This window comes from Pinus tabuliformis, chromosome 1_2, assembly GCF_031772625.1.
Source record: "Pinus tabuliformis cultivar Carrire ecotype Pingquan chromosome 1_2, CPIR1, whole genome shotgun sequence".
Taxonomy (NCBI): domain Eukaryota; kingdom Viridiplantae; phylum Streptophyta; class Pinopsida; order Pinales; family Pinaceae; genus Pinus; species Pinus tabuliformis.
In genome coordinates this window covers 1,168,538,736-1,168,565,769 of record NC_142298.1, presented here as the reverse complement: position 1 = coordinate 1,168,565,769, position 27,034 = coordinate 1,168,538,736, and positions in this window count along the sequence as shown.

Sequence of the window (27,034 nt, the reverse complement as noted above, 5' to 3'; positions counted from 1 at the left end):
ATCCTTGGGAGGCCATGGTTGGCCACAGTCGATGCTTACATTAGCTACAGAGCTGGGAATATGACCATCAAGAACAGGCATATTTCCAAACAGTTAGTCATATACCCTCATGCTCAACCTTCTCTATAGCATGATTTACCTTTATGGTTGGAGGAGGAGGAAGAAGATGAGGTTTATTCCGCCCAACTTTATTCTTTGGAAGCAACCATAGGAGGAGGACAGCAAGATGAGGATGACTTAATTGGGCACTTGCTCCAAAGTCCAACTCCTGGTTCATTACCATTAGAAGAAGAAGTAAGGGAAACCCAGAACAATCATCCAATTGACTTATTCTTGGCCTATTCCAACCCACTCCATGTAAAAACCATAGAATTCAACCCAGAGAAAACCTTCAAATTTAATCCATCTCTTTTGGCTCTCGAAGAGGAAAATCTATGCAACATGTTGAGAGAAAACCTAGAAGCCTTCGCTTGGAGTTACAAGGAAATGAAGGGAGTACACCCCTCAGTGTGTACTCACCACATATACATCAAACAAGGTTGCAAGCCGGTCCGGCAACCACAAAGGAGGATGAATCCAGCTCTTAAAGATATAGTCAAAGAAGAACTACAAAAACTACTAGATGCAGGATTCATTTACCCTATCTTCGATAGTGAGTGGGTCTCTCCTTTAGTGTTAGTTCCCAAGAAAAATGGTAACTGGAGGATTTGTGTCAATTACATGGAGTTGAACAAAGCCACAAAGAAGGATTATTTTCCCCTACCCTTCATTGACCAAGTGCTAGATGGCCTAGCAGGGAAAAAAAATATTTCTTTCCTAGATGGATTCAGTGGGTACAACCAAATCCAAATCTGCCCAAAAGACTAGGATAAGACCACATTCACCTGTCCTTGGGGTAATTTTTCCTATAGGGTCCTTCCTTTTGGCCTAATCAATGCTCCTGCCACTTTCCAGAGAGCATTCTTGATTATTTTCGCCGAATTAGTACATGATGCAGTGGAAATTTATATGGGCGATTTTACACCTTATGGCTATGATTTTCAAGAAGCCCCGACTAACCTAGGCAAAGTATTGCACAAATGCATTGAAATGAACTTGTTTCTCAGTCTGGAAAAATCTGAATTCTTAATTACTGAAGGGACCGTGCTAGGTCATTCAATATCTCAGTGAGGACTACAGGTGGACCCCAACAAAATAGCAATCATCCAAAGGGTCCCACCCCCGCAAAAGCAGAGAGATGTCAGGAGTTTCTTGGGGTTAGTTGGATACTACTGAAGGCTCATAAAGGACTTCAGCAAGTTGGCCTCTCCTTTATTTGGGTTGTTGGCCAAAGATTCTGAGTTTATATGGTCAAAAAATTGTCAAGGTTCCTTAGACATTCTAAAGGGTAAGTTAACCACTGTACCAATTCTCCGAGGACCAAACTAGGCCCTCCCTTTTCATATTCATGTTGATGCCTCACACAAAGCCATAGGAGCAGCCTTAGGTCAGGAAGAGGAGAAACTACCCTATGTCATCTCTTTTATCAGTAAGAACTTGTCAAAGGTTGAGCTAAATATAGTGTGGCCGAAAAGGAACTCTTGGCTCTTGTGCATTCACTAAAAAAATTTAGGCATTTAGGCATTACATTACAGGCTATCAAACATTTGTGCGTACTAACCATGCTACAATCAAATATTTAATGAACAAACCAGATGTGAATGCTCGAATTATAAGTTGGTTTCTTTTATTACAGCAGTTTGGTCTAACCATTGTTGATAAGCCTGGTAAAGAAAATGTTGTTGCAGACTTTTTATCTAGGGTGAACCCGCCTGTAGGTGAAGAAGGAATGGTGGATGACTAATTACCAAACGAGCACTTGTTTGCTCTTTCAGTTCTCTCTCCATAGTTTGCTGATATAGAAAACTATTTGGTATTAGCACAATTCCCACCAAAATTTCCCTCCAAAGAAAAGAGCAAGATAATGAAAAGCACCCCCTTCACTTGGATTGGGGGCAATCTTTTCAAACTTGGCCCAGATCAAATCTTGAGAAGGTGTGTAAGGGAAGAGGAATTTTTTGACATCCTTCTGACCTGTCATGATGGGCCTTATGAAGGTCACTTTACAGCAAAGAGGACAACATTCAAAGTGTTACAAGCAGGCTATTATTGGCCCACTCTTCATCAACATGTGAAAAAGTACACTAGTCAGTGTGATCAGTGCTAGAGGATGGGAAAGCCCACTCCAAGAGATGAAATGCCCCTACAGCCTCAATTGACTTTCGAGCCATTTGAGAAGTGGGGCATGGACTTCATTGGGCCTATCAACCCTCCTTCAAAGAAAAAACAGTACATTATTGTGTGCACTGATTATTTGACTAAGTGAGCTGAAACCAAGGCAATTAAGGCAGCAATAGAAGAGAAGGTGGCTGAGTTCCTAAGGGAGCATGTATCCTACAAATTTGGGTACCCTAGAGAGCTAGTCATAGACCAAGGTAGCCAGTTTACCTCCAACATGATTGAAGAACTGCTTAGCCATCATAAAATCAAGCATAGGACCTATTAGCGCTTGAGATTTCACCCTAGGCTGAGGAAGGTAAACCTTCAAGGCAACATCAAACCATTTCACCTCGTAGCTAGCCCTACGGGGTATGAGAAGGCTCTCTCCGGTCAATCTCAGTAAAATATTCAATGGACAGAGATGACCAATACAGTGACACTGATATTAGGCTAGTAAACTGATTAAAAGTTTGATTTGGGGGTTTTTGGGGTTTTTTTGGTGGCAAATTGAGGATCTGCAATTTTAGGGTGCGGGGATTTGACACAGTTTCTGCAGGTGGGTCTTTGGGGCAAGGTAGGAGTTTGTGCTGATGCCTTTAGCTGAGATGGATGATCAAGGAAGAATGATAAGAAGGCTAAAGAGGGTAAACAATGACTTTGAATCCTCTCTAGACAGTGGAAAACATAAACATTAAACAAATTTGAAAGTTGAGCATGGCAAGCATGAATTCAAACTTTATCACTTCATTTGTTTAATAAGCTGCAGTAAAGAAAGAGATGGAACACATAAACACACTTACAATTACAATAAGAGAACACACCATCAACACAAGAGTCCACAAGAATCCCAATGATGTCTGCAAAACCCTGGTCTTCTTTTTCCTCAAATTGCAGAGATACAAGTAAAATATACAATAGGAGCTTCTCCCTCAAAAGTCCAACCTTCCAACCCCTGAAAATGATTGAGAAAATACATAATATAGGCAATCCAACCTCTTCCCTTGCCTCTAGGGGTCGAGCTCAGCTTCCTAGGAGTTGTTTCAACTAATTCTAAACTGAGCACTAGATAATAGGCAGTCAAAACAACTTGCCTCTAAAACTTAGGAAACCTATCCATGCATTAAATATTTACCATTTACATCAAAGAATCTTCTAGAAGTGTTCAAGGGGAGTAAAAGTATCTAAGTGCCATGAAAATTACACAAAAATCCATCATTTACATGCCTCAAAAGTCAACCAAGATGAAAACAGTGTTTTGCTGGCCGAACTGGTCATAACAGGCAAATTTCCCTAACAGGTCGCGCACATCACTCTGACTGGTCGCGCACATTCACAGCTCTGTTTGAGGGCCTTCCCGGTGTCCAAATCAGGTGCAAGATAGCTCGTTGGAAAGGTCTGCGAGTCTAATTTCCAACCCCACTGGAATTTTTGAATTTGGAGTTGATTTGACCCCTCAAAAGTCATTTCTCCCAAGACAGATTTCTGCAACTCAAAATAGGGGCAGAAAGTCAAAATTTGCATGTATTTTGAGCTTTTGGAAGCCCAAATCTCCATAAAATATGAAACCCATCCATAGGCAAGTGTATTTTTGCATGAAAATTCCAAAAATGCAAAGTTTTTCCCCATTCTGAGTTGCCCCCATGTATGGTCGCGCGCGGGGTGAGACGAGTCAAATGGCCAAAACCTGTAAAATTCCTAAAAATGCCAAAAATGCTTCAAAACTCTCAAAATTTCTTGGGTTTTCTGCTAGGAGGATACTAATGAGTATCATGGTGAGTGAGAGAGGCCTCGGCCAAGATGCGGAGCGGGTTGGTCTTCTTCTTCCTCTTTTGTGCCTCGGTCAACCTCCTTGGATCCGGCGATTGTAATTTTGGCATTTCTCTAAAACCATGACACCTGTGAAAAAATTGAAGGAGGTTTTTCTTCTTTGGCATGTTTTGGACAAAAACCTCTCTCCGTTTTCCAAAATTCATCTTTTATTGCTCTGAAACATCATTTGAGTGCAACTTGTCCCGATGTGTGAAACAAGGGATTTTGTCGAAATGGAGCGAAATGAAGAGGATAGGGGGCTTCTAAATTCTTGGGGAAATTTTTGGGAGTGGGGAGGGATGTTAGGAAGCAGGGTAAAGTGGAATCTCAGAGATTGAGTGAGGGGAAGGGGTCGAAAAGGGCAAAACACAGGCCAAACCTAGAAAATTGCCAGGTTGTAGCTAGAAACTAGGGTTTGTGCAAAAATGAGGAATTTGGCGGATATAAGGGATGGGAAGTGTTTTATAAGGTACTTTAAGGATAGGGGAAGGTGTATGAACATCTGGATACAAGTTTTTCCGGTGATATGACCATCCAAGAGAAATTGGCTTTCAAAACCCTAGGAGAGGGAAATGACCTTGCCTAGGCACAACTGAAGCATGAACAAGGTGTGAAATGACTCATTAGACATTGACATGATAATGAAAACCCTATGAATGATGATAAACTCAGCTGAATGATTACATGGAATGACATTTGGGCAAACCCTAGACCTAATGCCTAGTGACCAAATTTTGGCTTGAAGACTCACTGAAATGACAAAATTTGACCTTGACACTCTGAGACCACTTCGTAAGAGCATATTTGATCACTGTAGGAAGGCTGGAAAGACTGACACTAACAGGACCTCCACTCCCTATCATCCACAAGCTAATGGGCAAGTGGAGGTGACCAACAAGGCATTGTAGGGCATCTTAACCAAGGTAGTGAGCAGCAGCAGGAAGGATTTGGCAGAGAGACTAGTTGAGGCCACGTGGGCCTACAATACCACATGGAAGACCACCACTAGATTTACACCCTATGAGCTGGTCTATGGGAAAAAGGCTTTGTTGTCCATTGAGTTTGAATATAACACATTGAGGATGGCAGCCCAACTAAATTTGGATCTCAGTCATGCACAGAAAGAAAGATTGTTCTAATTGAATGGCTTGGATGTATTAAGAATGCAGGCCCTCCTACATACAGAGATATTTCAGCTTCAAAGGAAGATCTGGCATGATAAACATATTAAGGAGAAGCAATTTCAAGAGGGCGATTGGGCATTGTTATATGATTCTCGATATAAATACTTCAAGGGCAAGCTAAGGACAAGATGGCTCAGACCCTATGTGGTGGAGAGATGCCATGATAATGGTTAAGTGAAAATCAGAACTATAGATGAAGAAGCCATTCCATTGCTTGTCAATGGACACCGATTGAAAATGTACAAGAGGACTTTATCAAAGCAAGAGTTCATTGGCAATATCAATAAAACAGTGATGATGGTAGAGAAAGTTCCGGCTCCTCCCTCATCAGCTCACTGAAAAAGAAAAAAGAACAAGGACTCAGGTGAAAAACTACATGAGGCGCCTGAGTCCCATCGTTGGGTTGAAAACCTCATGAGGCGACCCAATGATGAAAAGAAAAAAAAAGAACAATAAGATCCCTGGGTGAAAACCTTCCTTGAGGCGGCCAGGGCAAACATCTAGGGTGAAAACCTCTCTGAGGCAGCCTAGGTGTCTTTCTAAAAAAAAGAGAGAGAGAAAAATATATAATTGTTATTTGTAGGTGGGAGAGAAAGACATTCAAAGAGAAAAAAGAGGATCCAAAGGGAACCTTGCTTCACACATATCCATCTCCTCCACTCCTTACCATGCATCCCTCCATCATTTTTATCATTTTTCCACTCCATTGCTTCAATTTATGTGAAGACTGTGTTTTCTACAAGATCCCTTATATTCCTAAAGGATCCCCTAAAAACCTATAGGATGATCCTATAGGAATTACAGTGGCCTGGAAAACCTACAAGAAGCAATCTAAGGGCACATTGTAGGTTTGTTAGGTCCCTAAAGTTCATCCTAGACATGATCTAACAGCTCACCTTGTCCATTATCATCATCCCTGCACTCACCATTCAAAACAAAAAGAGATTAGTTTCTGCCAGTTATGAAAAAAAAAAAGAGGAGAGTAAGAGCATTACCTGAATGTCCCTTGCTCCACACACACTCCTACTCCCTCTGTCCATTCATTGCACCATCCTCACAGCCACAGCCAGTGACATGATTAAGTAATTCTGAGGGAGAAGTAGCTACAGGACATCCTGTAGGGAATCTTGTAGTAGTCTATCCCATAGAATTTCAAACATCAGTTACAGGTCTTCACTAGGATGATCCAGGAGCTCCACAGCAGAAGCAGCATCAGATCTTCAGTCACAGATACCTACAAAAACCAAGAAACCATCAGCAAATAGCAAGAAGAGGAAGAAGAATAACCATGCAGCAAATAAACAATGCAGCACCTCTGATCTTCGACAACTGCAGTATGGCATCAAAACCACAAGTAATTATCCCGCTCACTCACTCATATGCATCATTTAATCAAAAAATTTAAAGGTTACGAGATGGTTGGTTTATAAGTGAAAAGGTGGCCAGTTAACTTGGCCACCTTCGTTCAGTCATCACCTGAAAAACTGGGTGTCCTCTCACACGTGGCTGCAGTCAACTCAAAGACAGATGAGGAGTAGGAAAAGAAGTGGTTAACTATAGATCTATGAGGTGGGAGCTTATTACGAGGAGTGGGAAATGATGAGGTGGTAGTGGGGACCAACGGTGCAAAAATGGAAGAGCACCTCTGCTGCCAGCACACCACCTCACCCCGAAACACCATAAAGGGAAATAAAACATCATTTGCATGCATTCATGCATTTCACCTCCTCGAAAATCCCTCACTCAAGTCACTCTCATAACTTTGGCCACCCACTGGAAGTAAGGATCCATCATTCTGCAAGAGAATTTCTATAGGAGCATGCACAGGAAAACCTAGAGGAAGAGTCTACAGGATACAGTCTACAGGATACACAGAGGCAGTCTACAGGATAGGCAGAGAAGAGTTCAAGAGGGGATATCACGGGAATTGTCCACTGCCACCATTCTAAAGAGGTAGGCTATAAAAATCCATCCCCATTTACAAGAAAATGAACTAGAAATGCTCTAAAATCTAGTGAATTTAGCAACTGTGGGAGGTGAATTACATACACAGTAAACTCTGTTTTCCTCTTGAATTTAAAAATTTTGTGTCAACCCTCTCATTTTCTCCTCAAGCCTCACAAGCAATATGACATGAGGGTTTAATATGAGAGAAACCACAAACACTGTGAGGATACAACAACACCCCCAAGTGCTTGAAATATTTACAAGACACGATTGGATGGGGTTTTTCGAAAAATTCACAGGGTATGATGATGAGGTGGCTCAAGAGTTTGCTCATTCCCTCACTCCACACAGCAGAATCCAAACCACTGTTTTAATTAGAGGCCTCACTATAGATCTCACCCTAGAGCTCATCAGTAGGGTCACCACACTCCCCTTAGGAATTCCATGGAGAAAAGAAGGCAAAGGAGACAGTCAGGTGGCAAAAAGGAAATTATTTTTAGAGGGTGAAGAACCCACAGAGGAAAAAAATGGAGTAAGGAGGGACAATATTCCATACCCATGGAGTGAGGTAGGCTACCAACTCATCAAATATATCTCATGTTAGGGTAGATATAATGTTGTTTATGGCTACCATTTTAGGATCCTTGAAGAATTAATATTTCTTGATGTAATCACTCATAGACTCCAACAACAAAGTAAAGGAAGGGAATTCCCAACAATTGGCTCACCATGGGTTGATCAGGATCCTCATTGAGAATTCCCTCCAAAACCTCAGGATCCCTATAACATGGTCAGTCTTCAGAGACTTTCCAGCAAAGAATGACATCAATCACTTATGATGTTAGTCCCTCTGTCAGTGAGGAGGAGGCAAAACAGGGAGAAGAAGATACATAGCTAGATAAGGATGAGATGGATGAAGAAGAAACTGATACAGAGGAACATGATGAAGTAGAAGAAGAAGAGGGAGAAGAGAAGGAGGATGATGATGGAACAGAGGAGGAAACTAAGGAAGAAACTGATGGAGATGAGGAAGAACAGCAAGAGGAAGAAGACAAGAAAAACAAAGAGGAAGAAGGCATTGAAACAGAAATGGAAGAAAACAAAGAGGAATCACCTAGGGTGTCTCCAGAAGATACTGAGAGGGAGGCAGTAGCTACCCTCACTGCTCTCATCACCCCAGTCAAGCAAAAAGGTAAAATAAGGAGGCAAGCCCCACTATATTTCAAAACAAAAAAGAGCACAAGAATCAAACAAGGGAAGCCACAAATATCAACAAAAATTCCTATTGATATTGAAGATTCCCCTACACCAAGAGACAAAATGCCTTCCCCTAAGTCACCAATCACCTATGTAAGGAGGCCTAGTACTAGATCAACTTCCTTAAAGGGTAAGGCCATCCTACAAGATCCACAACAAAACCTATAGGAAGCAAAAATAGTCCTACAGGATACTCTGCAAAAACTACAGGAAGCATAGAAATTGGAAGGCAAGGTAGGGGAGCAGCAAGAAACAAAAGAAGAAGACCCTAAAACAAAGGAACCAAGCCCCCAACCTAACCTAGACTCCTACTACCGGTTTATTGAAGGAGGCAGGGTGATACCTCAAAAATTTTCCATCCCATTGTTTTTCGAACTTGAGAAGGAGAGGGCTAGAACCCACCGATGGATGCAAATCACCAAGTCAAAAGGGGTGGAAGACATCGGGCACATGGAAGAGAATCTCAAAAGAAATGGGCAAAGAGCTAAGTGGCTTAAGGGACAGAGACGCAATAATGAAAGATCAACTTGAGAGGGAAAATGCATGGCTAAGGGGACAGTTGCAGGAAAGGGAGAACAAACTAGCATGTATGGCCAGCCTCTCCTTGGAGACCATCAAGTGTAGGAAGCCATCTAAATCCTATGCTATTTACCTCAAAGAACAGTGGCTGCACTTTCAGATTAAAACACTAGCACAAAGGGGCACCATGCCATTTTAGGACTACAGGCAGTTTATTGATCTTTGTGATCAAAGTACACTAGAGGATAGGGCCAACATGGCTGAGTTTTATTTGCACAACATGGCACTCATAGACATGAATGTTTGGGATCCTAATGCCAAGCTAGGAGATCTAAAATTAATGGCTTTGGCATCATGGATGAACCATGAGGAGTCAAGGGCTATAGAGATGAAAAGAATATTGGCTAGAGAGCAAAATGAACCTCTTTTCATCAGAGCTGAACAATCAAATCCCATGGCCCTAATCAACACCCATAATTTGATTGCAAATGACCCTCAGCTGGCACCTAGATATCTTGCTACCCAAGAGCAAGCAATTTCACATTTTGAGGATATGTTTAGGCTACTAGGAGATGATAGTATACATGCCTGCCTAAGAAGATGGAACACACTACCACACAGCTTGAAGATCAGAGAATATCACTCCCCTCAAAGGTTGAGAGAGGCACTCAACAGGACACCTATGTATAAGCAATCAATGCAAAGGTTGAAGGTCAATTGGATAGGCCTAAAACTCAGTCCACCACTACTCCTAGGGATGCTAGAAGGGAGAAAAGAAGAAGAAGAAAAGAGGCAGTGGGAAGAGGTAGAAAAGAAAGTAGGCTTCTATGAACAAGAAGAAGAAACCACAACAGAGGCATGGGATGTCAAAGAGGCTACCAGAGCCATGAAGGACATGGGAATTGACTAAGTTTCTCAGAGGATGAGCAACACTTTCAGTAGCGGGGTGATGATGAGCCTCATAATTGGGTAATTATATGGGCCTTCATTCACCTCCTAGCTTAGTCAAACTAACTATTCTCACAACTTATTGCATACTTTATTTATATTTTGTTTATGAGATGAGATAGAGTTGGATATTTTTCTTTGTGGTCTAATGTGCATTTAATGCAGGATTGAAGGATAAAAGCAAGGAATTTTGGCAAATACCTTGGTCAAAACTCGAATGGGACACAGAAGAGGAATTATAGGAGTTAAATCCTCCTCATTTACTACCCCTCCATTCGAATATTCCTCCATCAGCTCGGAGTGCAAACAGCCAAATCATGAGGACTAGAAGGTAGCTGAGCAAGTGAAAGACAAAGCACCAATTTATCTTGAGTTTGGGAGCCGAGCCCCCTTAATTTTAAGGAAGTCATTGGAGACTTTAGATGTATAAGTAGAGAGGCCTAGGACCTCAGTAAGATTTTGATTTTTGTTTGTAAATCTCTACTCTATTTTCAAGCTGCAAGAATTGTGACAGTTTTTTATGTAATCCATTGTTTTGATAATAATAATGAATTTTGTTTTGAGCCAGCATTGAGTTAGCTCAGAGGGCTGAAGCTCTTGGATTAGGGCTAAACCCTAGTAGCCAAGGCTCGTCTTTATTGTACATGTATGTTAGCATCGGTTCATAGTTTGATTGTTCATTTGCTTAAGTAGCTGCATTTCCATTACAACAATGTAGATTAGATTGGTTGTATGTTAGTTTGCTTCCATTTTTTCCTTCTTTCAGTTAGCAGGTTAGCAAGGACAAAAAGGATCACCACAAGGTTTTCAGTAGGTGCCTCGGCCTCACTTCCTCCCTCTGGGACCATGACTTGAGGAAGAGACCCTTTAGCAGCCTCAAAAACACATATTTCTAGTTCTTGCATGAGCTTTGGAGTTTGTTGTCTTGATTCAGCGTTTGGTTCATTTCATTTTCATCTTATTCCAGTACTCTATTTTTGCAATAAGATCTCACTCATGTTCTCATTTCCTTCGGCACTTTCTTCATGCATAATATGGGCAATTGATTCATGCTTTTCTAGTTTATGTAGATGTATCTTGTTCCCTAGTTCTTGGAAGACACACATGTTTTAAGCACTGCAAGTACTTTAGGAGGAGGTCTAGACTTCATCACCAGCATCCATCTTCCACCTCATCAACCTTAACCATCTCTTGTTCCACCATCACCCTCACTATTTTTTTTGTCCTTTTTCCTTAGACACATTGAGTGAATCTAGCCATCTCTTCTCGTGGGTGTTCCTATACCTTCTAACACCCTATCCCACTCATCACACCTCTTTTCCTAGATTTTAAACACCTCACAATTAGCTCTTGGTTGTATCCTATAGGTTTCCTATAATTCCTACAGGATCATCATGTAGGTTTCATCAAAAAACTACCAATGCATAAACAATAAAGAGACAAGAGACACAAAATGTAGGCAATCATCTAGGGCAAAAACCTCTCCAACTTGAGAGGAAAACCCAAACGAATTCTTCTTCTTATAGAGACTTTAATTGATGAATACCAAGACTATTACCAAGACCCTTGAACTATTAACCTCTCCAAGACCAAGTCTTAATACCTCTTATTTTAACCTCTTTTTCCTTGAGTCAACGATGGTCGAATTGTTTGTTTCTCTTCCTTCTCAGCTATCTTTTAGATCTTGGCTCCTTGGATCAAAACTACAACCCTCGGTCTATTCAAAAACCCTAGTTGCATCACATGTGATGGATGTTGACCAAATTCCACACCTTGTTTTCCTTCGCTTGGATGGAGAGACTTCCTTCTGCAATTCGGCTTGAGAACTTGCTTATCTTTCTCCTTGATTCGGCTTCTAGGATAGCAGTGATACCTTTGACCCTTTTCTGTAGCAGATGATCCTCCTTTCCTTCGCATGTGTGGAGATATTTAGCCCTAAACATATTCAAAGATAAATCGACTTTCTTTCCTTCTTTCTTCATTTGATGAGATGGCTCTTCTTGTGATCTTCGCACCTATTTCTTGCTTCATATTTCTTGACCGAAATCTACTCTTCAATTGGAGGCCGAGCTACCCTATATTGATCCAGGTGGATATTGGTGGCCACCCGCTAATTCCACTTGGATCCCCACCAGTGCTTCTTTCAGTTTTTTAGTTTCCTAATTATAGCATAGTTTACTATTTTTAGCAGTTTTTCGGGTCCTAAACTTCCAGAGCCGTTTTGAGGCCATAAACGATGTTTTTTGGGAAATCTACCGCCAATGATTTTATGTATAAAATCGTCTTTTTTTTCATAGTCCTCGGAGAGATCTTTCCAATAGGCTATCATGTGCGTCAAACGGAGATAATATGACCAATTCGCGACCCTGGGAAGTTGGTTGTCCAACTCACCCCAACAGGGCCCACAAACTCTTGGTGTTACATCTCCTCGGGTTAGGGTTTTGGTTGTTTACGGTTTTCTCTTATTGTTCAATAATAAAAATGCCCTTGAGCCTCATTGTAAGACAGTTCAGAGGCATGTAGCCACCACATCTCTTCTCAGAGATAAGCTACCATCGCCCTAGTTGGTTTATTTCCATTACTGTTTGTAAGCATATTTCAGTATTTTACATTAATGAAATGAAGTATTATTTCCACTGCATATCTGTGTTTATGGTTATCTCTGTAATTTGTTGCGTTCCTATTTAAGTTCGGATCAGTGGTATCAGAGCGGTCTGCTTTTTCTCTATTTTTCTTTGCATGTCCCCAACGAGGTCAGGATATAAGGAGTTAGGGCTTGAACTGGTCGAACCTTTACAAGACCAGCCTCGCAAATCCCGACGGCCTCCCATGGCGGATGAGAAGAAAGACGAGGGGGCAGGAGATCCTATCAAAATCTTGCTTGAAGAAGCCCTCGAGCAACAACAGAACGCGATGATGTACAGCTTTGCCCAGATCCTTCAGCGACTACCCCGAAGCGACACATCGGCTTCCAGCAGCTACTCTGGAAACACCACGCCCTTTAAGGTACAAGTTAATTTTGAAATCCCCATATTCGAGGGTCAGATAGACACAGATGCCATAGATAAATGGTTAAATCTACTAGAGGGTTATTTTTATGTTCATGAATTTTCTAGTTGGGAAAATATTGTTTTTGCTCTTCTCAAAGCAGCCCCCCACGTCAAGGACTGTGGGAAACCTACTGCGAGCAGAAGGATGAAAATACCAGGTCATTATTTTCAGCCGCACCCACCTGGAATTCATTCTAGGATGCCATTAAGGAGTAGTACTACCCTGTTGGAAGCTATGAGGATGAATACATAAAGTGGACCACGCTACGGCAGGGAAGGGACCAAGACGTGCCGGAGTTCACCAATCTTTTCCATACCCTTCGCACGAAATTGGGTATCAAGGATTCGAAGCAGCATTTGATACTCAAATACCGTGGCTACCTGCACAAGTACATCTAGGAAGAAATAGAATTCTTGAACATCTCCTCGCTTGGCACAGCATACCGATATGTCGTCAAGGTCGAGCAGAAGTTTAAACAAAAGAAGCGAGACTTTGGATCTGTGAATATGAAGCAAGGGAAAGGTGACCCTAAACCAAAAAACAAAGGACAAAGCCAAGGCGGGGCAGCCTAAGACAACCCGCCAAAGTTGCAAGCAAAGAACAGTGCCGCGAAGCTGAAAAAGGACACAGGAAAATGGTGTGAGTTCCATAAGAGCTCCACTCACAACACAAGTGAGTGTCGGGCCAAGCAGTCACTGGTGGCTGAGCTAAAGGTTTCAGAATCAGAGGCATGTTCTGACTCTAAGTCAGAACCCGACAAGGGGAATGACAAAGGGAAGCAGATCATTGATGCAGATCCCAACGCCACTATTGCTACTGCCAAGATCTAGAAAAATGAACCCGAAGATCCAGAGCAGGAGGAGCGTCTCTTCCACTCCCATATGTGGGTAAAGGGCTCCCCACTAGAGTTCATTTCCGATAGCGGGAGCCAAAAGAACCTCATTTTGGCAGAGGTCGTGAAGCGGTTGGGCTTACCGACCACAGCACATCCACAATCGTACACAATCGGGTGGCTTCACCAAGGACGGGATCTTCGCGTGAGCCAGCAGTGTCACCTTCCATACAACATCAAGCCCTTCATGGATGAGGTATTGTGTGACATTGCTCCCCTTGAAGTTTGTGATGTATTATTAGGACAACCATACTTGTGGAAGCGACATGTTGTGTATGAATCAAGGCCCCGTGCTGTTATTATTACATTGGGAAATAAGTTGTATAGGATACCAGAGGTAGCACCGCCTACCGCCATCTCTTTGATTACTGTAAAACAATGCAGTAAGCTGATTTCCAAAACCGAGAAATTTGTTTTCCTGATGATACACCCTCATGGAAAGAAGAAGACGGTGGCCACAACCTCTAGACAGGGCCCCTCCACACGACAACTTGTTGTGGGGAAAAATGCCTATGCAGGACGATCCTATCCACCTAAGGTGTGATAGTGCCTTAGCAACAAATAGAGACAGCTATTCTAGTATTCTTCCTTTATAAATTAAGAATGAAGAGAGATGGATGGACTAACCGGTGTCTTCCATTTCTCCCTCGATCCAGTTCCTCTTCTCTTTGGGAGTTCCCAGCTACTTGCCTTCTTGCTCGCCCAGCTTCAACAGGTCTCTGCAAGATCACAAGAGAAGAACACTACACAAAGACATAGATTCATATTCATAACTAGTTCAGGATTAGAAATAAACTAAACATACTAATGCAATCATACATCAAAGATACATCAGTATATAGGAGAAACTAAGATAGCTTTATTGATGAATAACAAGGTTCAGGAAGAGATACAACCAAGATGGCTCCAATCCAGCATCTCCTTCCCAGCAAAATGGAATTCCTATCTTCACCTCCCTTCAAAGCATTAAGCACCCAATGATTCCAATCTCAAACCAACAGCAATTCTTTGCAATAACAAAATTCCCGCCTCTAGATCTCATGGAGGAGAGATCCATATATAGATGTTTGGAGAGAGGATGAGTCAGCTTGAGATCTGACTAGTGTCCTCTCCCTCTGTCAGTTCTTGATTCCACTTGGAGGTTCTTGCTTCCACTTGGAGAGTGAGAACCTCTTACTCATCACCAGTCGAATTCACTGAGGCAAGTGTCATTGAGGAAGATTTTGGAAGCTTCCTGGGTCTTGACACCTTGTTGAATGAACTTTCCACTTGTCAACTCTCGTTCAGCGCACCTGGGTAGTGCTTCTACCTGCGTTGCAGTGCAGGTAGCCAGTGTTGACTTTGACATTCAACGCAGACAGCTAGTGGAGCCACTGAATTGATCCTGAATTGACTTGTTTTTGAGCAGTTTTTGGTGGAGAACTTCTGTGAATTGTTGTGGTTTGTTAGCCTTGTTCCTCTAGGGGTAGGAACAACATGTTTAGGGACTTTGGATCCCTTAGATTATGGACATTTCATGCTCATTACTGTAAGGCACAAAAATGTCTATAACACAACTACAGATGGACAAGGTCATGGAGGAGTACGAGGACATCTTCACCTCCCTTGTAGGGGTTCCTCTGCACTGTCAGGTCAAGCACTCCATCGATCTAACCCCAGGTGCGCCGCTACCCAATGGACCAATTTATCGGCGCTCCATTCTAGAGAACGATGAAATTAAGAGGCAGATTCAGGAGCTGCTACAGAAAGGTCACATCCGTCCGAGTTCATCTCCTTGTGGGAGCCCAATCGTGTTGGTACAGAAGAAGGATGGGACTTGGAGACTCTGTATTGACTATCGGGTGCTGAACAAGATCACTGTCCGTAATAGGTACCCGATCTTGCGGATTGATGACCTCCTGGACCAACTAAAGGGGGAAAAATATTTCAGCAAGATCGATCTGAAGTCAGGATATCACCAGGTACCAATCGAACCCTCTGATGTGTGGAAGACTACCTTCAAATCCAAGGAGGGCCTTTTCGAATGGTTGGTTATGCCTTTCGGATTGACGAATGCTCATGCAACCTTCATGAGTCTAATGGATGACATCTTGCGGCCATTCACCAACTCATTTGTATTGGTATACTTGGATGACATTCTGATCTTCAGCCAGAGTTGGGAAGAGCACCTCCACCACATCCGACAGGTTCTCCAAACACTGCAGCAACACAAGCCATGTGCCAATTTGGAGAAATGCACTTTTGGCATGACCCAGGTTCAGTATCTAGGATACATTATTGATGAACAGGGGGTGCATGTGGATCTAGCCAAGATCCAAGTCATTCGGGATTGGCCATATCCGACCACTCTGACAGAGCTCTACAACTTTCTAGGTCTTGCCAACTTCTACCGCAGGTTCGTGTTGGGGTTTTCTCATATCACTTGGCCTTTGAGTCAAGTCACCAAGGGAGGAGCAAAAGAAAAATTCTTTTGGTCTGAATCTCAACAAAACGCATTCATAGAGTTGAAAGACCGCCTCTGCATGGCACCAGTGCTCGCGTTACCAGATTTACAACAACCATTTGAGGTCGAGACAGATGCCTCTGACTATGCTAGTGGGGCAGTCCTTACTCAACACGGGCATCCAGTGGCATATCACAGTGAAACACTTTTAGACACAGTCCGGAAGTATCCCACTTATGACAAAGAGATGTATTCCATTATGCAGGCCTGCCGACAATGGAAGCATTACATTTTGGGGAAGGAAACGGTCATCCACACAAGCCACCAACCCCTACAGTTCATACAGACCCAAGGGAAATTGCAGAATTATCACCATCAGAAGTGGTCCACATACCTGCAACAGTTCCATTTGAATATCAAGTATAAGAAGGGCAGCACCAATAATGTTGCAGATTGCCTCAGTCGACCACCGATCATGGTGTTAACCACTGTGCTCAACTCTTATGGGCACGAGACTTCTGATTGGCCACTGCTCTACAAAAGCAACCCGAAATTCGGCCACACATACCAGACACTCTTAGAGGGTCAGCATGTTCTAGATTTTCACCTCCAGGACGGCCTGTTATGCCACCTAGGTCACCTTTGTGTTCCTTCAAGCGAGCATGCCAAGATGATTTGGGAAGCACACTACAATCAGGATATTGGGCATTTTGGAGTCGAAAAAACGGTGGCAGTACTGCAGAAGTATTTCTATTGGCCGAATCTTCGACAGGATGTCGGGAAGTACATCAAATCATGCACTGCCTGCGCCATTGCCAAACCGACCATCAAGAAGCAAGGCCTCTATACCCCGCTGCCTACCCCTAGTCGACCTTGGGAATCCATCTCCATGGATTACATGTCAGGCCTTCCTTCCACTAAGCATGGAAATGATTGTGTTTTTGTGGTCGTCGACAGGTTCTCAAAGATGGCCATTATGGCGGCCTGCAAGAAGAATATCACAACAGAAGCCACTGCTAAACTCTTCTTTAAACGAGTGTGGGTACACTTTGGGATCCCACAGTCTATCATCTCAGATCAGGACAGCAGGTTCCTCAGTACATTTTGGTTCAGTTTTTGGTCGATGCTGGACACCAAACTCACTAAGTCCACAGCCTTCCATCCTCAAACTGATGGCCAGACAAAGGTTGTCAATAGGATGATCGTACACGTTCTGCGCATGTACAACTCAAAGAATCCACGCACATGGGACAAGAGCCTCCCCTATGTTCATCACAGCTACAACTGGGCTCTCCACAGCTCGACTGGCCACAGCCCTTTTCAAGTGGGCTTGGGATTCCAGCCACTATGTCCCATCGATGTGGCCATGCCATTTGCAGCTACTCACGCAGATTATACTCATGTCCAGTCCAAAACAGCTAGGCAAATAGCTTCATTGAGCACATCCAACATATTCGCCAGCAGGTCCATGACATTCTGGAGAAATCAAATGCTAAGTACAAGCAGCGACATGATCAACATTGGGTGCCACACAAGCTTCAGGTGGGTGACAAAGTCCGGTTGCATTTGGAAAAGGAACACCTTACCGGAGCCTATCAGAAACTCAGACCACTCTGATATGGTCCTTACACCATTACCAAGGCTGTGGGAGACAATGCATTTGAGCTCAGCATTCCCCCATTCCTTGGCCTGCACCCAGTGTTCAATGTGGACCGCCTTCGGCCATACTTTCCACCATTACTAGACACATCCGACATTGCAGAACAACTCACACCCATAGAGTTAAATCCATATTACATGGAACAAGTTGCAACTGATCGGATCATGGACACACAGATCAAGCACACTCGCCAGCAGAATATCCAACTGTATCGAGTTGTCAAAGCAGGCCAACTCCTTCACCAGGGCAAGTGGCTCACCAGGGACCAAGTTCAGCAGAAGTTCCCTCATCTCATGGAGAAACTCAACGCAATGGGGACCATTGCTTCCTAAGGGGGGAGGAATGATCCAGGTGGATATTGGTGGCCACCCGCTAATTCCACTTGGATCCCCACCAGTGCTTCTTTCAGTTTTTCAGTTTCCTTAATTATAGCATAGTTTACTATTTTTAGTAGTTTTTCGGGTCCTAAACTTCTGGAGCCGTTTTGAGGCCCTAAATGACGTTTTTTGTGAAATCTACCAACAGCGATTTGCTGTCTAAAATATTCTTTTTCGTCGTAGTCCTCGGAGAGATCTTTCCAATGGGCTATCATGCGCGTCAAACAGAGATAATATGACTAATTCGCAACCCCGGGAAGTTGGCTGTCCAACTCACCCCAACGGGGCCCACAAACTCTTGGTGTTACATCTCCTCGGGTTAGGGTTTTGGTTGTTTAGGATTTTCTCTTATTGTTCAATAATAAAAAGGCCCTTGAGCCTCATTGTAAGAAAGTTCAGAGGCATGTAGCCACCACATCTCTTCTCAAAGATAAGCTATCATCGCCCTAGCTGGTTTATTTCCATGACTGTTTGTAAGCATATTTCAGTATTTTACATTAATGAAATGAAGTATTATTTCCGCTGCATATCTGTGTTTATGGTTATCTTTGAAATTTTTTTGTTCCTGTTTAAGTTCGGATCATATATATAGTGATATCCCATCAATTAAGCCAAATTCTCCCGGTGATAAGGCTAACATACCTGTCTAGAGATATCTTTAGGCATCCTTGAAGGAGGTGCTTTAGCTTGGTCTTGGAGACTCTTTTAATGACTCATATACATATGTAACATGCCCAATAAGGGTCTTCCGTACATGACATTGACTCAATTGAATTTTATGACATGATGACTAATCCTAAAGGCTCACAAAGGAAGCCTTAACTATAAAATGCATTGCTCATGAAACCCATGAGACAATCATTGCAATATATATATATATCTATATATATATATATGTTTTCTTCTTTTCATCAATTACATAAAATCATAACTACACATGTGATCATGAAGATCGAACCTAGTTTCATTTTTCAACACTCCCTCTTAACTAGGGAGGTATTCATCATCCATATAAGGTACTTGGATATTCTCAATCTGAAGAATTCTCATAACAAGAGTCGGATTGGTAACCCATTTGTATAGCATCATATCAACCAACATTGTCACATAGCAAGGCTTTGACTAACAACTCTATATCTCCACAAGATCATAGCACAATGCTAGCGAGACCTATGATGTATATACACCCTCATCATTGTTTCTCTTGGAACATCCCCACGGGTTCTCTCAGAGTATGTTCCACCAAGAATTTTCTTATCTTGGATTCCCAGTCCTCAAAGAATATCAATCCTCTATGACTACTCTTCTCTTGGATGCCCTAACTCATCCTCAAAGAGCATAGGATGCCATACGCAACTCATCTCTCCCTCTCAACTTATGGAGGACATACACATTCCACTGAAGGAATGTACCCAAGCTCCATCTTAAATCAGGACCTAACCAATCTCCCTCTTGACTAGGGACTTGCTTCCAGCAACTGTCTAGGTGGATGTCATGGGACAACTAGCTGCTTGTTTAACTCCTTCCTTTGATGTCATGAATTTATCTTCTTTGTCAAGGAGTCTACATTTTATGGGACTTCTTCATAGGGCACATACCATCCATCACTTCCATCCATGAGTCATGTCGTCATTCCTTTCATTGGAAATTGATCCATTAGTCCATATGTGGTCGATATATGGTCCGCTTTCATGCTTTGCTGCCTTTTTCATGCCATGTTTCCTTAAAGATCTTATATCCATATACACTGTCATCAGTGGTGGAAGACATCCATAGTTCTTCCCTTAGAAGCCCTGCATAAGCCCATCCAGATATTATTTAAAAATAAGAAACGAGCATTAAATCAAAGTTACCTTTGTGATGGTCTTTCACCATGACATCTTCTAATTTGCATTAGCATACTACATACACATTGACACATATCCAAAATATATATGATGCCAAGGGTTTCTTTCCTTTTCAAACTTCATCAAAGTCTTCATATCTTTCATGGAGATATCCTAGTCAAATCTTCCAGTTCTAGGATGTTGATTTCCTTCTTCATGGTTACATATTCCACGATCTCTTTCCTTCTTTATTCATACATTTTTATTCCCATGAACTTTTAATTAGATTTCCTCCAATCACTGTCAACCACCTCATATTTCATATGACATATTATGTTGATTTCATCTAGTTAATTTGTGACCCATGCCTTGTTGCATCCTTTAAGGAGGAGATTCCTTCTTTTGATCATGCTCTCGAGATAGAGCATTTATCTATGTTACCTCCAACCATATGACATGACTCTAAAATATCGAATACAAACATACATACCTCATTTTTCTTTTAGGTCATATAGACTTCCTTCAACAACTTCCTTGATTGAAAGAACTTCAATTCCTTGATCTGCTTCACCTCTCTTGTCATCATATCCCACAAGATGGAATTCTTGATGAAAGCCTTTCTTCCTTTTGATTGGTGAAACTTCTAATGAAGATTCCAATAGAGGATCTTGAGTATTCTCATCCATCAAATGTTCCCTTTTGATTGACGTATGATGATATTTTTGCTAGATGACCTTTTTCTTCTTTAATAAGTGCCATTTGTGCTTCTAATGAGGTTACCAAGAGCTATATCCTTCCATAGGTGACTGCCATAGACTTCTATTTAAGCTATTTTTCTCTATGATCACGAACTCTTGCTTTTAATTCTTTTATGATGCCATGATGCATCCTATCATTTTCCTTAGTGATTCATGATAGCCATATCTTACAACAGAAAACTTGAAAACGGGAACTTGAAAAGAACTAGGTGAGGAAGACTATCTCAATCATAGTAGATATAGTTTACTTCCTCTTTCTTGGACTTCTTCTTTTTAGCTTCCTCCACTTCTTCGGTGATATGGGCTTATCCTCAACCTCTTTTATTATTGTCATTCTTGAGCTTAGGAAAATATCTTTTGTAATGTCCATATTCTTTACATCCATAGCCATGTTATTTTTCTTTTTTTTGAGGACCAAATTTCCCATACTTTCATCTTCTCTTTGCAATAGCAACATATGCTTGATTTTTTTCACTTGATCCCACGTCAGTCTTTGCCTTCAAACTAGTTTCTTCAATTTGCATAGAGACCATAGATATTGGAATGGAGTAACTTCTTTCTTCCCATTAATACTTGAAGTAAAGTTGCCCCACTTCTCTGGTAGTGTATTTAGTACTACAGTGGTCATCTCCTTGTCAGACATTATTTCACCCATATCTTGAAGTTGATCCCTTATTTTAGATATACTCATAAAGTATAAGGTTATTCCTTATATATATATATATATATATATATATATATATATATATATATATATATATATATATATATATATATATATATATATATATATATATATATATATATATATATATATATCCTTAGCTTGTAGAGTTGTTTCCTTAGAGAGAGATAACTTCTCCTTCAGTTCTTACAGAAAACAACTCTACCAATTTGTCATATATTTCTTTTGAGGTGCCGAGTTTAAATACATATGGAATGAGGGGATCCTTGATGGATTCTATGAGAATCATTTGATCCCTCACTTCCCCTTTCATAAACTTTAAATTTGATTGAGCATATTATTTTTATGGTTTGGTGATAGATCCTTTGACATTATCCATCACCTCATTTTCAATGAGATTTAGACCTGTCCTCTTCTTCCATGCAAGACAGTTTGAAGCCCCAACCAATTTGTTGCTTTCCTTGCAAAAAGACATTTTGACAGATTCAGACATAAAAATAATTACTTGTGAAGATTCTTGTTCCACTTGTTGCCTCCTTGAATTTTGATGATAATATAGTTAATAAAGAGCTTCTCCTTTATGAAGATAGTTCTCTTTAAGACTGATCCTTGACCCTTGCTTCAACGAGAGGGATATTGCTAGAGAATATTTTGAAGATGATGGCAACGCCCTTGATCTTACTTCTCTAGGATGAATAATATTCAAGAAAATTTGATTTGTAGACCCCTTCAACTTGAGTAGGGTGTTTGTGGTCTTTTGAGGATCCCAAGGCTTCTTCTCGTGTAGACTCCTTCGATCTAGGGTTTTGATACTTCTTTGTAGATATTGGCTTCACTTTGATATCCTTTGAGATTTGATCCTTGAGTGTTTGTGTGTCCCTTGATGATATGCCCTTTCCTTGAGTTGACACCTTAGCTATGATACCATGTTGAGAAATCTAGGGCATATCAATTAGATGATTTCTATTCTAATGATAATTTCTTGTGAATTCTTTTTACTTATTTTAGATTAAGATATACTAAGACCCTTGACCTATTAACCTCTCCAAGACCAAGTCACAAGACCTCTTAGTTAAACCTCTTCTTCATTGAGTCAACGATGGTCAAACTGCTTGCTTCTCTTCCTTCTTGGCTATCTGTCATATCTCAGCTTCTTGAAGCATACCTACAACCCTCGACCTCTTCAGAAACCCTAGTTGCAACACATGTGATGGATGTTTACCAAATTTCACACCTTGTTTTCCTTTGCTTGGATGGAGATACTTCCTTCTGTAATTCAGCTTGAGAACTTGGTTATATTTCTCCTTGATTAGGATTCTAGTACAGCAGTGATACCTTCGACCCTTTTCTGCAGCAGATGATCCTCCTTTTCTTCACACATGTGGAGATGTTTATCCCTAAACATATTCAAATATATAACTCAAATTTCTTTCCTTCTTTCTTCATTGGATGATATAGCTCTTCTTGTGATATTTGCACCTATTTCTTTCTTCAAATTGCTTGATCAAAATTTTCTCTTCAATTGAAGACCGAGTTGCCTCATATATAGTGATATTTCTATCAATTAAGCCAACATCTCCTATTGACAAGGCTTACATGACTTTCTAGAGATATCTTTAGGTCGACTTGAAGGAGGTGCTTGAGCTTGGTCTTGGAGGGTCTTTTAATGTCTCATATACATATGTAACATGCCTAATAAGGGTCTCCCATACATGACATTGACTTAATTGACTTTTATGACATGATGACTGTTACACTAAAATTTGTCACCATGACTATTTTCAGTCAGTATGGCTCCATCAATAGTCATACTGTCCTCCTTAGCAAGTCTTATACCTCTGCTCCTCATGTCAAACTCCAAAAAAGAGAGAAAGTCTTTAAAAGTCAATATAACTCTGGTTACGCAGTTTCTCTTACCCTTACCTGCGTGTACGCACCTCAAGTTCATAATACCTGCGTACTTATACGCTCTATCTGTAAAGGGGTGGGTGCGTACTCCTGTAAAGGTCAAAAGGCACAAGTTTTACTTCAAAAAACTTACTTGTTGTCAATTCTAGAGCATTCTAGAAGATGGTTTGACGTGGATTGAGCGCCTCCAGATGGTTCATGCATCCCAATGAAAGAGGAACTTATCCCATCAAGAGGGGAGCTATCCCATTGAAAGAGGGGCTTATCCCATTGATGGTGGACCTGATTAACTTCCTCCAAAGCACTATAAATACAGGCATTGGGCCAGAGGGAGGGGAGGTTGAAAGTTGAACATTCCTAAGGGTAGATGCTACTGAAATTAGGACTCCCTTATAGAGCTTGAGAGGATAGATTCCATTCCTTTCTTAGCTTCATTTGGAAGTGGGTGAGCTGATCAAAGTAAAGGAGAACTCTTGCTGGACCCTGGGAGGGACCTGCACAACACCAAGGAACTGGTTGTAATGGTTTCTTTTGTTTCCAATTAATATAATTAAGTTCATTTTTCTCAACAAGTTGTTATATATAATTTGTTTCATAAACTCCTTGGTCTTTATGATGAATATGTTTTATTATATGAGTTATTCAGGTGCTATGTAATAGTTTGCTTGTTAGTGAATGCAGGCTTCAAGGAGAAGGAGCTCATCTGGATCGGAGAGGCTGGACTGCTACAAACAGCGTTGGACTAAAGGTAAGCCTTAAACACCTAGTTGCTTTTATTTTAATGCATATTTAGGGAAAGATAGTGCTTGATTGTTTTGTTTGTCACTAGAAAAGCTTTGCTTTCTAGGGAGGTCGGTTTTGTCCGCAAAATTGACTCTTTCCGCATGACAAAATGGCGACTCCGCTGGGGAATCCATGGATTTGATTGATTTCTCTTTTGATTGATACTTTGATTTGAGAAAATCTGATTTCTTTCTGGTTTTTGACTGATTGACTGTGAATTTGGGTAGAATAGATTAGGGTTGAGTTAGTTTTTATTTTTCTTGATTTTGAGAGGAGTACGCACCCTCTGCATTAAGCACAATGCGTACCTGTACGCACTTCTGCTTTGTACACAGAGCGTGGCTGCACCTGTGCAAACAGGCTACCTGCGTACCCTGTCAAAAGTTTAGAAAATTTCCATTTTTTCCTTTTTACCTTTTAGATTTTGTTTATAGCTTGTTTTTTGCTGCCCAGATCCACTGTTTACCTGTCAAAAGTTTTCATCTAAGCTTGTTTCATTAGCATCAACTAGCCCTAGGTTTGATTTTTGCATTGGTCTTGTAGTGACTTTGGCTTTAGAAGTTGTAAAAACCTTGGATATCCCTGGTCTTTTCAGTCTTCTTAGGAGTCGGACCTTTCGTAAAATCCACCTTCGTGAGAAACCTACCTTTGTGTTGTCTCTTTGCGGAATTTCGAGAAGGCTTGTTGGTTAAGCTGTGAATTTCATTCTTAAGAAAAAGAACAAGAACTTTTTGATTTTTGTTTTTGACTAGTTTATGATTCTGCGTGAATTAGTCCTTGGTTGGATTGTAACTGAGTAAAACATCCTGGAATTATATTCTGTAGGCTTTTACCTCATTAGATTTGCTTTCAGGTAAATTTTTCTTAGATTTTCATAGATCTTAAAATTGATTTGATTTTCATAGATCTTAAAATTGATTTTTGTTAAGTAGTTTTACATGCTTTGTTAAAATAGGGAAAATACAAAATCTCTTTTGAAGAAAGTTTGTTTTAGTAGCGTTTGAAGTCTTTGAAAAGAGAAAGGAAGTTTTCGTGAAATAATTAGTGGTCATGCATTGTGTGCTTTGGAAAAGATAAAGAGATTGTTTCTTTGATTTTCATTGCGAATAAAGTTGTCTTTATAAATTTTGCATTCTCCAACTCTCTTAGCTAGGGAATTCATTGAAAAGGAAAGATTGTTTTGTTTCATCCTAGGTGCATCTTTTTAGTGGATTTGAGTCGAGTCTACACACCATCAGTTTCATCTCCGCTACCTTTTGTCCTAAAGAAAAGCCATAAAAATTAACGCTTAAAGTAAAATTAACTTAGTAACTTTTTATTTACTAGGGCTCTGAAACACCAATATAGCTCAGGCTAGTGTCTTGGAGTAGGAGAGTAATTAACTCTCCAAGACAGTAAAACCAAACAAGTAGCTTATCTTATGGTAGGATAAATCCAACTGTTTCATTTATACTCTGGGAAAGCTCCTCTTAAAGGAGAAGCATGAGATCGTGTCCGAACCAGTGAGGGAATCAATCCTCCTTCATTGGGAACGGCGCCAGATATGCATGTACTACAAACGGTAAACCTCAGATTAACCATTGTCGAGGAGCCTGGGGTCACTTGTCGGTAAACCTTGGATTATTGTCAAGGAGCCGGTAAGGGGATTGAACTTGTTACTCTGCCCTTGCGTGCTATCGGATCGTAGACTGTTCCCCCAGGTATATTGTTTGTTGTTGGTGACCTTAGTGACTATTATCTTTAGGATTCTTCCTAAGGTGACGGTGGAGGGAAGATCCCACTGTACCTGGAGCAGACGTCGGCTAGACTCACTTGGATTTTCTGGGGGGTTCACTTCACTCGAGACGGTTAAAGTGGAGGAACTTGGTCCAGTCTATTCATTAAGCAAGTTGCCGGGGTAACTGTTCCACCCGCCACTTCTGTACTGAATTCGGCGATGTTGGAGTTCATCACCAACTAGTGTTTTCGGTCCGGAAGGTTACTGTTTGTGTGTGGTTTGACGCCCTAGATTCTTTAGGCATGTGATTCAAATTTGTTTGGTTCTTTAGAGACTTTAGGCGGTTTGTTTTGATATTTTACTTTGTTTGCGTGTGCAGTAGTTAAAAGTTTTTAGCTGTGGCTGAATTACCAAGACAGTCCCGTAGACTTCAAGGCCAATCTCCTGAGGTTGTAACCGTGGCTGATTTGTTGAGGAATTCCCGTAGACTTCGGGGCCAACCTCCTGAAGAAGTCTCGGGCCATTACGAAGGTTTGAAAGTCCTCGTAACTCCTAGTGGCAGTAAAGTAGGGTCACCTGAAGAAGGAGAGTCTTCGTTGGTTGTTCATCCTGATTACCAAACTTTAGAAACAGGTTATAATCCTGAAGCTGTTTCGGTTTCCGAGCTTGCTAGTAGTTTTTCATCTACTAGTGATATAGGCGAAGAACATGAGATATCTGAACCTGTTACTCCAACATCGAGGTTAGTCTCTCCAACTTCTAGTGCTCCTAATTCACCTAGGGTAGAAAGAGTCATCACCGAAAATCTTCCTTCTGGTTTGATAGCTATTGAAGAGCTTGCTCCGGAAGAAGAAATAGGCATCCCTATCCCTGAGAATCAACCTACTATTGATCTAAGGGAGCGTGAATCCATTTTTTACAGTCCACCTAGAAGTACTACTTGGTATCTTTCTTTAACTAATTATTTGGACAACTCAGTGTCAAGTTTTTCACCACCTCGTGTTTCTTATC